The sequence below is a fragment of the Emydura macquarii genome, unplaced genomic scaffold (assembly GCF_026122565.2).
Source record: "Emydura macquarii macquarii isolate MOO-44397 ecotype Brisbane River unplaced genomic scaffold, CSIRO-AGI_Emac_v2 contig_1483, whole genome shotgun sequence".
Lineage (NCBI taxonomy): Eukaryota > Metazoa > Chordata > Testudines > Chelidae > Emydura > Emydura macquarii.
In genome coordinates, this window is record NW_027131620.1 from 12,424,112 (window position 1) to 12,437,275 (window position 13,164).

Consider the following 13,164-nt stretch of genomic DNA (forward strand, 5'->3'; position numbering starts at 1 on the left):
CTCCAGACACCAGGAGCTCCGAGGGAATGGGACTGATGTAGAGGGGGCTGTGGCAGTTCTAGGTCACATGGGGTACCTCACTGCACACCAAGTCCACTCTCTGATTTAGGTTTGAGCCCAAGCCTGCCTTCTGTCCACACACAAATCAATCTGACTCAGATCAGCAAAAACTCAGGACCTGGGCCCTAGAACTGAACTGGAGGGTGGGTCTGAGCCTGACACCTGCTATGACTTGGGTCAAAGCTCTGTCATTTTGCAGTGTGTAGGCAGCTCAAGTGGCAGCCCCAAGCCAGAAGGGCTGTGTAATGTAGTATGGATGCATTAGCATGGCTGTGAGACCTGGTCCAGCAGCTGTAAGCCCAGGTTTACAATGCAGTGTGAATGCTCAGGTGCAGGCTTGGAAACATAGGGTATGTCTACACAGCAATTAAACACCTGCGGCTGACCTGGGTCAGCTGACTCCATCTCACATGGCTTTGGGCTTGTAAAATTGCTGTGTAGATGTTCAGGTTCAGGCTGGAGCCTGAGCTCTGGGACCTCATGAACGGAGAGAGTCCCAGAGCCTGGGCTCCAGCCTGAGCCCAATTTTGTCTACACGGCAGCTTTTAGTCCAGCAGCCCGAGCCCTAGGCAGGTGACCTGGCCAACTGCAGCTGTGCCCCGGGTTTTTTATTCCAGTGTAGACGTACCCATAGAGGCCACAAGCCCAGGTTCTACAGACCTGCATTTATAACACAATGGAGACATACCCTGTGTTATTACTCTGCTCTGGGAAAGTCTTCAGCTGGTCTGGCCACCTGACTTCTGCCTTCTTTGTTCTGCTGGAGCAATGTGCAGCAGGTGGAATGTGGTCAATGATCTGGTCCTTAGCCTTCGTAGTTAGCCCATCAGAATGCAGTATTGCCACATACTTTCAAATCCAGCATAAGGCATTACTATTCCGTGGGCATATTTAATTTAAAAGGAGCCACAGGCAGAGGCTGGAGGTTTAAATAGGCCTGATGTGATAATTAATGTCCATTGAGGGATGTGGAGAGGGTGGAACAAAACATAAAAACAATTTCCACCTTTATTTTAAGTTCTTTTGACAGATAGGAATATTTTATGTTGTGCTACTTGTGGTTTGAGTAATGAGATTGGACTTTGCATAGCAGGAAGCAGAATTAAATTTGTTTCCGTAAAGCAACACCATCAACTCAAAAAAATCACATTCCCATCGGAAATGTGGTGCCCACTATTGTTAGTAGTAACCCCTGAGATCACTGTAACTGAAGGAGATTAAAGATAAACACGTACATCTCCCTTTCCTCAGTTTGTTTACACTGCACATTTGACAGCACTTTGTCAGTTCACTGATTTGTTGATGGTGCATGTGTCTCCCCCAGACTCCGTAAGACAATGTACCTGTGTACAGTAACAACAGCAGTGAACCTGAACCTGAAATTGAAGGGGAGCAGCCAGCAAGCAGCAGGCTGGGGTGTCCACAGAGATAAGGGGAGGGAAATCCAATCATGTTCAGTGTTGCTCTCAGGTCTGCCAAAAAATAGCCTTCTGAACATGAACAGGAGAGCAGGAAAACCCTATAATAATGTTTTAAAAGTCATTTTATTTTTAAGAGGAGCAGGACAAGGGACTCTGGCAAAGCAGCAAAAATGGAATTTGTGGAAATTAGTCAATTTAAAGGAACCTTCAACTTGGCAGCGTCCCTTAAATAAACATTAGCACATTTCCTCTGAAGCAGCTATATAAAGGCCTGGCTTTGAGAAGCTGTTACAACACACATTGGCACTAGGATTTTTTCTGGCGCACGGGGGGGCCTGTAATGTGAAATTTACCAATTACCAGTTTATGCACAAGGAAGAATGTACAGTATTTGAAATGACTTTGTTTGTCATATTATTATGCAAGGGAGAATGGGTGGGGGTGGGATTCTCCATTTTATCCACTGCACCTTCAAAAGGTAGTAACAATTATAATACTAGTACGGGTTTGCATGGAACAGCGCTAATGAACGAACTAAGCCAAGTGCTGATTCTAAGCAATGATTTGTGTGTATTTGTGACAATTTTCTCTCCTTCCTCACTGGCCAAATCCAAACACAGTGACTTGTCCATGTGTTATTTTACGTCCCCTTCACCCTTGTTAATGTTTACAAATTGAGGAAATGGCACACGCCTGGTTACTGCTTCACGTGAAACAAAGTGATGGGTAAAAAGGAAAATCTGGACCTAGCACACAGCTTGATCCAACACACATAAATTACCAATTAAAAAAAAAGGTTAATAAAAATATTCTAACAGAGTCCAATCAGCTACCGAGAACTAATTGCCAGTAACAATCTCTACGGTAACTGAACTCCCTCTGGTCTCACTGTTTGTTCAACTAGTGGTGTATTTTTTCCTCTTCCCCTTTTTCATGGTAAGTTCTCAAAAGTGATTTAACTGCTATGATATTTTCATCTCCAAGTGCTAAATGGGAAAGGTATTCATCTTGCCTGTGCCACCTTCTAAAGCGGATTTTTCCTTCCTTATATGACTCCTCCACAGTGATGACTTTTTCTGAAGGCACTTAGTAGAACTTCTGTTCAAATAAGGCAGAGATGAGTAGGTTTTTCAAAATCTAGGGGCTAAAAAATTGCCCAACAACTATGAAAACCAATAAAGGAGCAGAAAACAAATCAAATAGAGATATAACTTTCTGAAGCCACTTAGCTCTCTGTTCCTTTGTACATGGGGAAGCTATGCTCTTACTGCTTCTGTAGTATCTGGTTGCAAGTTACTACATGTTCCTCTAGCCCACCTGTACCTGTGTTATCTCTGTTATGTTTTGCCTTGCTATAGTATGTGCACATGTGTGTTTTCCCAGCTATTACTCTTCTCTCCTGACTTCTCCTTCTGCCCTCACCTGCACTTTGGTTACTGAATCCAAAAAGGGCACTGCCTTCCCAGACACAATTATGCAGGAGATGTTTGCAAGACTAAATCAACAGACAAAAAAATGTTTAAAAAGAGAAACTTTTAATGTATGTATTTTGGGGGTAAGGATGATGTCTTCTTATGTACATATATAGCACCTGGGGTACTCTGGACATTAATATAACACAATTAAATAACACTAGCCTTTTCATTCTGGCCTCTTTCCTGTGTCTTTATTTTAGCAAAAGTCCCAAAACAAAAACAGTGGATCCGGATGTAACCCACTAGCTAAGTACACTGTGTCCTCCTCTATCATCTACCCTGTATGACTGGATCACATAGAGGATAAGAGCCTGCTACTGCTACCAGCTAATGAAGTTTCTAATTTAGCTGAAGTATTCAAGGGTCATAGGAGTTTGAACCTCTGTACTGGCCGACACTTTGTAATGATCCCCACCGAGAGTCAGCAGTGCTGATAGAACCCAAGACCTTCAGCTCTAAACATGGACCTTTACACAGAGACAGATACAATTCCTACTGATGATGCACTCTGGGATCAAAATCAGACCCAACTTTGCCACTGGCATTTATATAATAGGCCAAACAAAAGCCTTGGATCTAAACACCCAGAACTTTGTGGAATCGGATTCAGATCCAGATCTGAATTTCTCAGCTGGGGCCTCTTTCTCCTCTATTTGCCTTCTGTACATCTAGTAGCATGTGAATAGCAAATCTGCCAACTGTTGCATATGAATAAAACGAATAATTATAAAATTAAAATATATAACACACTTCCAAAGAGGATAGGAGGATTAAAAAGTGTAAACAAAACTGGGGTTGATGAACAGATTGATATATGTATTCATTAAATATAATAACATAAACAAGACAATTAACTGACAGTAATCAAAAAATAAAAATTAAAAAAAAGATGCTGTACCCTGTAGATCTTGTTTAGGAATGAATCCCACTGATTTCCGTAGAAGTGCCACATAAGTTCTATTTGAGTGAGGACTACAGTGGTCCAATGTATATACAGGATATCATGCTTAATTGTGATTGTTTATTATGTATATTAAAAAATAAAGAACAGGACAGAATAACAACACTGGGCCAAATTCATTTAAGTCAACAAATTGAATTTGAGATGGCATGTTTTGTTTGCAATTCTAGGGTCAAAGAAATCTAGTCAAGGGATGACAATTTGCTCTAAATGCATACAACTGACTTACAGGGCTTAAAACTCTCCTACAGAACAAAACTTTCTGAGCACTTTAATGGGGTCCTGGACCTTAAAAGTTTTTAGATACATGATGTAGGAACTTTAAGGACTCTAGCTCTCTTGAACTATTGCTAAATTGAGAGCTCCTTAAACAGATCCTTGAGTTTGATACGTTCTTCTTTAAAAGTCCCCTGTTTACATTGCAGTAAGGCGTATTGCTAGGTCTATATATCAGCAGAAGGCAGTGCATCAGACCACTGGATGGCTAAGCTTGGTGAGTTAGGACCCACCCCACAGGGAGATGGTATGAAGCTGTTCAGAGAAGAGTAGAGAACCCATGCAAAATTGCTGCCCACTCCACCTCCAAAACTTAAAAACATGGATCTGATTTTTGTGAATCTGGAGAAACTCCCTTAACTTCTGTGGAGATTTACACCAGATTTATACAAGCAGAACTGAGATCAGAATCTGTCCCAAGCAAGCCTGCTTGATTGTGCTCATTCTGCAAAGGCTGAGTTAAAACAAGAGTTTTTATTAGTAAAGAATTTGCACCATAGCAAATCATTGTAGGTGAGAAAGAAAATTTGGGTAGGAAAGAGTGGGGTATGATTCTCCCCTGTATTATGCAGGCATCTGTGCCAAGCAGGTGTAAAATAGGAATTTATAGGAGAAACTGTCTGGATGTTGGAAATTGTAAAACGGGGACTCACCTTAAATTTGTGCACTGCAATGAACTGTGAATTATTATATCAAACACGACATTATAAAATTCCTCATTAATTCTTTGGCGTTCACCACCACATTCAGAATGACTTGAAGTGCTGAGAAAATGCTTACTGTGCCATAACAAAGGCCAATGGTTGCCTCTTTACTGAGTCTGATACATATGGTGAAAACATATTGACTAATTACTTGCCATTTTCAAAACCTGAAAACACTCCAAAAATGAGGCCTAATACAGATAACAAGAACAACAGATAAAGGAGTAAGATGAAGAATGGCATAACCCCTTCTGCACATTTCCTTTGATATAACAATACTTAGCAATAACAGAGAATCTCATAGCTTCAAACTCCTTTATGAAAATTAGTCAAATTAATTTGCTAGTAAATATATCTGTCCTACGTGGAGATGGGTTCAAGTAGCAAGGACACAAATTCAGATTCAAACCTCTCTACATTGCTGGAGTGTTCAGACAGCAGAGGCTGACCGCCAAAAACATGCCTCTTGCTGTTTTTTCTATATATATATATATATATATATATATATATATATATTTCAAAATCACACACACAAAATCAACAAGTCTGGAAATGAACAATGAGAGAATCCAGTCAGTTCCTCACCCAACTGCCTAACCAACTTACAGCCCACACATAGTGCCCTACCCCCAATCTTCCTGCCTATCCCAATCCCCTGCGTCTCCTACAATGCCACTTCGACTCCTGCAGCTCCCCTTCATCACTTGCTAGTCTCCTGACCCTCTCCTCTCCATTCACCATCCTCCTACTTCTCCCAGAATCTCTTATCCTCAAACTGTGTAACACAGCTCCATGCCATTCACTCTCCTCTCTATGTCCCTCTGGGTATTAAGGAACGCAAGTGCCTTCAGTGAGGTGCTTAGAACCCTCAATTTCCAAGGCACTTTGTCCCAGACAAAGGTACTTAGGATCCTTCATTCAAATCTCCTGACTAGAGAAGAAGTGAATGAAAGCCTGGATTAGAAATGTTATCACAATAAAGCAGAACCATTTTTTTTCCCAGAGGGACAAATAATGATAACTGAGTTTTGTGGCACATATGAGGGAGATGTCTATAAGCTGTAAAACTCATCATTGAACTGCTTTGATAATAAACCATGAAGATTTGATGTTAGCTCCAAGCAGTAATGAATTCTTAGCTTTGGTCCCCTTCTGTCAAATAATGTCATGACCAATTAATAACCTTAAGGTGCAGTTAGATGAGTCCTGAAGTACTTCACTTGACTAAGCTTTTTCCAAAAAAATTTTAGATTTAAAATTCGACAGGGAGGACAAGTTTTGGAGGACGCAATAATACTTGTGTCTGCAAGAAGGCGAGGCTCTCGTTAGAACACCATGGTTATGTCTACACTTAAAATGCTACAGCGGCATAGGTACAGTGCTGCCGCTGTGCCATTGTAGCACTTCACTGAGTGCTTAATTTGTGCCTGGGCTTGCCAAGAGTTGAGCCCCGGCACCTCTAGGCTTGGCACTTCAAAGTCCCGGCACCTCTGGGCTTGCTGTGTCAGTTATGAATGTCAAAAAATTACTGAGTCCCAGCACCTAATTGTTTGAGCCCTGGTATCTCTTTTGTTACAAATTAAGCACTGACTTCACTGCAGATACTTACTACAGTGATGGAAGGGGTTCTCCTGTAGCTGTGGGTAATCCATCTCCCCAAGAGGCGGTAGCTATTTTGATGGAAAATTTTTTCCATCTGCTTAATGCTGTTGATGCTGGGGGTTAGGTTGACTTAACTACGTCTCTCATGGGTGTAGATTTTTCAGAGCTGTGAGAAACGCAGCTATACCAATGTAACTTTTCACTGTAGACCCATCCTGAGATGTAGAGCTTTTTAAATGGCTGGTTCCACAAGATCTTGGATACCCTTAGGAAACTCTGTGAATCCTGCCACTGAAAGAGGAAGCTTGGGAGTGGGAACAGAAAAGAGAGACAATTGAAATTCCCTCACAAACAGGATTAGAGGACTGAGGTGGTGAAAGACAGAAAAGACTCAGGCCTGGTCTACATTTAAAATTTAGGTTGACATAGGTACATTGCTGCAGGGTTTGAGCGACACAGCTATCCCCAAGAACATAGCTTAGCCTGAATGACATTGCTATGCTGACCTAACCCCCAGCGTAGATGCAGCCGGACCTAAAAAAACCAAATACTGACATCGACCTAGCTCCCATCACTCAGGGAGGTGGGTTCCCATAGCGATGGAAAAATCCTTTCCCTCACTGTAGGCTGCGCCTACAATACAGGATTATGCTGGCATAGTTATGGCACCATAAGCAAACAGGGTCCCAACAAGGAGGGAAAAAAGGGTACACTTTACTGGGGCCCGGAGGCCCTAGGGGGCCCGGCCCAGGCTGCAACCCCCATTACCTCCATTACAGGAGGGGGCCCATGTTAAAAGTTTGTACTGGGCCCAAAAAAATTATGCTTGGGCCCTGTAGGCAAGCCCTCACATTAAAAAGTCTCCTGGAAACTCTTGATCAATCAGAATTTTTGCAGGGTTTAGAATCCAGATAGAGTGTTTCTTCAGATATCTTTCCCAGTTAGGTATGTTGTAAATGGCAATTTGTTCTGAAAATATTTTCTGAAAATAGTTATTCCAACTGAAAATCAGAATTAAGAAAATTTGGAAGAGTATTCAATTAAGGCCCATTTGTTTATCATTTTCCTAGTAAATCTCTTAATTGAACAGTAAGTATTTATCTTAGTCTTTGCTTTGCAGATCTAGTCATGTCCGATTGTAGGTCTGCCCAATCAACACAGTATCTTCCCCAGCGTTAATATAAATGCTAGCTGTATCAATTTCAAGTTAAGTAACAAAGCTACACCAATGTAAAAAAAAAAAGTGTTAGGATAAATTCCACCTGTCAGAAAAGAATAACTGTTTAATAGTAAATCAAGACATTTAAAAGTCAAACTCCTCATATGTGTTGTTAGGACTTGAAAACATAGGTCTCATTGAAGCTTATGGGTAGCAGGTGCTCGTTACTGCTTTACTTACTGCTATCAGAATTGCAGAATTGTGCACCATGTGCTCATGCTCCCACAATTTTGAGGTAACAGGAAACCCACTGAAGAATTTTATTTGTTTTTTAGGCTACAAAGAATTTAAAAAAAAATCAGTTATTAATCCCTGTTGATCTCCTTTACTGCCTTTGGAGAATGAAAATTAGAAACACCATGAACACAGAAATGGATTCACTTCCAGTGTCTTGGGTAAAATGCCTGACGCTAACCAGAAGCAAGACGTTGGATTAAGGAAAAACGATTGACCAAAAGTCTGATTTACCATTTTTCAAAAAGTCCAATAGAGTCTTCAGCTCAATCTGTTGTCATTTATAACTTTTGAGACTCCAAGATAAATCTCAAGACAGGTATCTGTTACTGGAGGAACACGAGCAGTTACTTGTTTCTTTTATAAGTTTTTTCCAAGATCTAATCCCTCGTAGGGCGTGGTGGAAAGTTTGTGGAATACAAAATAAAACTGGATGGATATCTAAACAGTTACTGCCAGGTAATTATTTATGTATGCATGCACATGTACACACAAACTAAGAGTAATTGATAAGCCTTTTCATTATGTGACAAACGTTTTCATGCTCTTTAGTATTTTTAAGACATATGATCTCTTTATAATAGTCCTGTGAAAGTCTCACTTTCTAATTCATAGTCTAAAATTAAAACACTTTAAAGGGTTAATCTTAAATCCACTGTAGTCAGTGGAAAGATTCTCATCAATTTCAATAGGCTTTGAATCAGGCCCTAAATTATTATGGCACGTCCAAATTCTTTGTTCCAATCATCAGCTTTGAAACTAAAACATTATTGAGATTTTTTTCCCTTAAAGGTTGAGGGAATTTAAAACCTTAAGGAAGGAAGCATTGTATGGTCTGTTGAGCACTGGTCCTGAATCTGGGACTCAGAGTGATATCCTGGCCTTTGTGAAATCAGTGAGAAGACTCCTATTTACCTGAATGGGGCCAAGAGTTCACCCTTGAATTCTATTCCTGGCTCTGCTACTGAGTTGCTGCATAAACCTCCATAAATCAGCATAACTATGCCTCATTTTGCACATCTTAAAATGGGTTTAAAACAACTTGTCTATGCCACAGAGGTGGGGAGAGGCTTGAGTCAAAAAGCCTTTTTAAAAGTGCAGTGTGATCCTTAGGTATAAGGTCCTCCTACGTGTAAGAGATTATTGGGGCCTTGTCCTGCTCCCATGTAAGTCCATCTTTTCAAAACTCCCATCAACTTAGAATTCATAAAGGTTGAAGGAATTCTTAAGGACCCAGTTCCACAGAGTATGGTTTGTGAACAATTCCTATTGCATTCAACCAAGTGCAGTGAGAGTAGGAAGCACTTGACACTTCTAAGGACAGGACCTCATCCACAGTGGAAATTCCAGATTATATTTTTTCAATTAGTTTTTACTGGTTCCAGTTGGCAGCTATATTTTGAATCAGAGAAGTGATTTTATTTACTTTTTGGTCAAATGGTTCCCAGGGCAACTGATCTTCCAGAAAAAAAACATCAGGGAGCAGCTGAAGAACTGTAATAGGGTCTAGTGGAATTGTCACTATAACGTAATTGTCACTAAGGCACAAGGCACAAGGTACAAGGCATGAAGACAGTTGGTTTACAGTGGGTTACCAGCAGCATTTTTTTTCTTTTACGGTTTTGTGCCTTCAGTCACTTTTTGCTCTCTCCAATGAGACAAATTCTTTATTGCCCTGGAAGATTACTGGGAGCATGCAGTGAGAATGGTACAGTGAATACACAGTGCTGTTCAGCGGTGGATAATATGGTTTGACATTCAAATGGGAAGTTCCATCAGAAATTCAGCTCCCTCCCAGAGCAGTAACACATTAAAAAAAATCTTTAGGTATATTATTTGCCTACTAGATATGTAAACCTGCTAAATGAAGCCAGCTCAAGGACTATTTACTGTGTTTGAGCACAGCCCTGTACAATGGGCTGGGAATGCCTGAGATCATTTCCTTTCTTGCCTTTCATATCACTGAACTGAAACCATCATTCCTGTCAAAAGCAAGGACTGCAGATGAAAGGCCAGTGCATTAAGACAGCACGTAATTGTCAGTCTCCAAGTTTCTGACATTAATCGTTTTACTTAAAGAAGACAGTGGAGTGCTTTTCTATTTTTTCCCCAATTGCCAACACACAGGAGTTAGTCTGGATAAAACTAAAAATTAAAAAATAATCATAATAATGATTAAAGGTTTTTGCTAATTAAAAGAAACATGTTTTCCTATTTTTTGGCAATTTGATAACACAAAACACTTACTTGGGGGCCACAAGGGGAAACAAACTGAGACGGATAAAAAAATGTTTTGTGTTCATCGAAGCAAGACTATGTTAATGCACATTATCCCATTAATGCACATCAACATCGGGAATAAGCGCGCCAATGCAAGCAAGAAGCATACACTTATCATCATTTGATAACATGTTTAATGACAGATTGACGGTTGATTTGCAAATGTGAACTGGCATCAATGTTGCTAACTTCAGCTTCTGCCGCCTCCTCTGCTATGCCAGCATATTTATGTGCATAATTTGATTTCGCAGCCGCACTGTTAGTACATTTTTAATATTAACTATGCAAGAACAGACAGCCGAACTTAAGTTGCACTGATGGTTTGAGTTCATTAGATTGAAAAAGATGGGCAATGATGACAAAGATGGAGATGGCAGTGCAACATCAAAGAGGCAACACTTAAACACACTCCATTTTGAACAAACCGAACGAACACATTTCATGTTGTCAGCTGCAGCAGAGCCCTTATGTACAACAGTAAGAAAAAAATATGTTTCTGCCCTGGGCATACTGACAGCAACTCTACAAGAAGCTTAGCAGGCTCTTGGACACACAGTTGTAAGATATTTCACTCATCTGTTGTGGGTATAGAGCTTGATTCACAGCAGTGAATCTCAATGTAACTCAGCTGACTTCAGTGGAGTTACTCCCGATTTACACCAATGTCAGTGAGCGCTCTGATATTCTCCTACTTTCCTTCCCCTAGTTTTCTTTTCACAGCCTTGATTCTTTATGACGTATAATAAAAAGGATTTTGCTGAGAGTTCAGCTCTTGCATGCACAATGCACAATTCAGAACCGCAGGATCAGGGCTCAAGGGGACTGAGTGAGTGATGATGGTGCTCAGCACCCTGCAGAATTGGACAGTGATTCCATTTTGGTGCTATAAAGCAATTTAATTCTGCTCTGAAGGGAACTTGAACCAATCAGGAGGGCGGAGAATATTTCATTCTCTGCTCCCGTTAAGGTCAGGGCGTATACTGCATCTAATCTTAATTTGCTTGTTGTGCTGCAACATATAATGCATTTGAGGCAGTAGCTTCATGGTGTAAGTTGTAATTTTAAATTTTATGATGCAAACTGACTATCTGCAGGACTCTGACCACATAACCTAAGTCATTTTGTGTAGACTGTAAAGTTAATACTTTTGAATCACAGTGCAACTATGATTTAGACACACAGTCAGATAGACCATGTCCTCAACAATTCTTTGCTGTCTGGGTTACTGCTGGGTAGTCTAATAAACATATAGTATATAGGCTCCAATTCAACAAAACATTTAGGCTTGGTCTACACTAACCAGCAAATTTGGTAGCAGTCGACAGGAGATACACAATCTTACGTCGACTTCCTAAAGTCCGTTCTGCGATGGGAAATGCTTACCCGTCAACTCAGTGTTACTCTTTTTCAAGAGGTGGTTTTATTAAATCGACTTCTGGATCGATTGAGCGGGTCTTCACTTCTGCTTTATCAAACCAGATAAATCGATCTGATGGCGGCGAATTTGCCACTGTCAGTGTAGACATAGCCTCAGGCACATTTTTAAGTCTGTCCCTAATCAGCAAAGCAGCTATTATTGTTATTACTAGGAGCACTAGACATGATACTGGATCTCTTTGTGCTAGGTGCTGTACAAACACAGAAAAGACAGCCCCTAACACATCAGTCAGTCAGCATTACCGAAAGGCATGGACTGCTGAATTGGGCCCAAAGGTAGTCAGGAGGCTTGTGGACACTAATAAATGGTCAGAAAGTTTACTTCTCTGGAGTGTTCCACTGCCAGATGTGGAAACCTATCTATTTATTAATACTCAAATCCTGCATGTCAGCAGCTCTTTTTATCAGAGGAGCTCACAGCATGCTAATATATGCTGATTCTCAATACCCTTGTGAGGTGCAGCAGTGAGTGTTGCACTCATTGTCCAGAAAGGTAAACTGAGGACCAAAGCAGTTAAATGAGGTATCCATGGCCACATTGCAAGCCAGCAGCCGAGTCAGGAGCAAAGCCCAGAAGCACTGACACCCTGTCCCTTGCACTAACCACTAGAAATATTGCCTCCCACTAGAATGCTTTCTTTCTCTTGTTATGCAGTCATTACCCTCTGCTACCTAAATACGCTTTAATCTAAATCAAATCTCTGCAAGGAGGCACAAACTCCTTAAGAAGAAGCATACACCAGAGGGAGAACTAATCCTAATTAGTGGTGGATACAATTGCCATTGGTATTTTGTTAAGCATCATAGCATGATTGGCACTGTACAAGTCACATAGATGACATCCTGGCTTAGGGAATCTCTAAACAACGGACAACACAGAACATGCTGGGAGACCTCCAGGAACTCATACTGAAATATTGTAACTGCAGTACTTCGCTCTTTCTATCTACAATTTTATGATAGAATTAGCAGCCAGAGTCCCTAGTCAGTAACAAGGCCCCAGTGTGGTAACACACAGTAAGAGGCAGTGCCTACCCTGAGGAATTCTTCTCCGCACCCTCCACACACAGACACTTATTATTCAGAATCACTAGCCTCCCCATGCAGGCTTTGATAGTATCACAACATCTTCTGAAAACCCCTGGATTTGCGACAGCCCTTTATTTCTGTTATTTCATTCAAGTAAAGGCAATAGGGATGGAATTAATCTCTGTGCTGTACAGAGCTTTGAGATGACTTGTGCTTTTCTTCTCTGCCCACCTATGCTGAGGCCAGTCACAATTTGGTTCTAGGTTACAGGGGGTTAAAGACAGCGGACTCTTTCAGGGTGCTAGAATCCCGCGAAAGGGTGAAGAATAATTTCTGCTGACTCATGGTGTTAGGTGGCTCTTGTTAACTCCAACCAGGACACAAGAAACACTGGAACCTTTCTCTAGGGATAAAATTAGAGGCTGAGGTAGACAGATCCTGCAGAGAGAAATGCAAGGAACAAGTT

At 40.9% G+C, this 13,164-nt stretch overlaps 1 protein-coding gene across 1 annotated transcript in view; it reads right to left on the reverse strand.

Annotated features, from left to right (window-relative positions):
- TSHZ2 (teashirt zinc finger homeobox 2) overlaps window positions 1–13,164 on the reverse strand; it is a 246,786-nt gene that overhangs the window by 68,662 nt on the left and 164,960 nt on the right. The gene's annotated exons all lie outside the window — the stretch shown is intronic.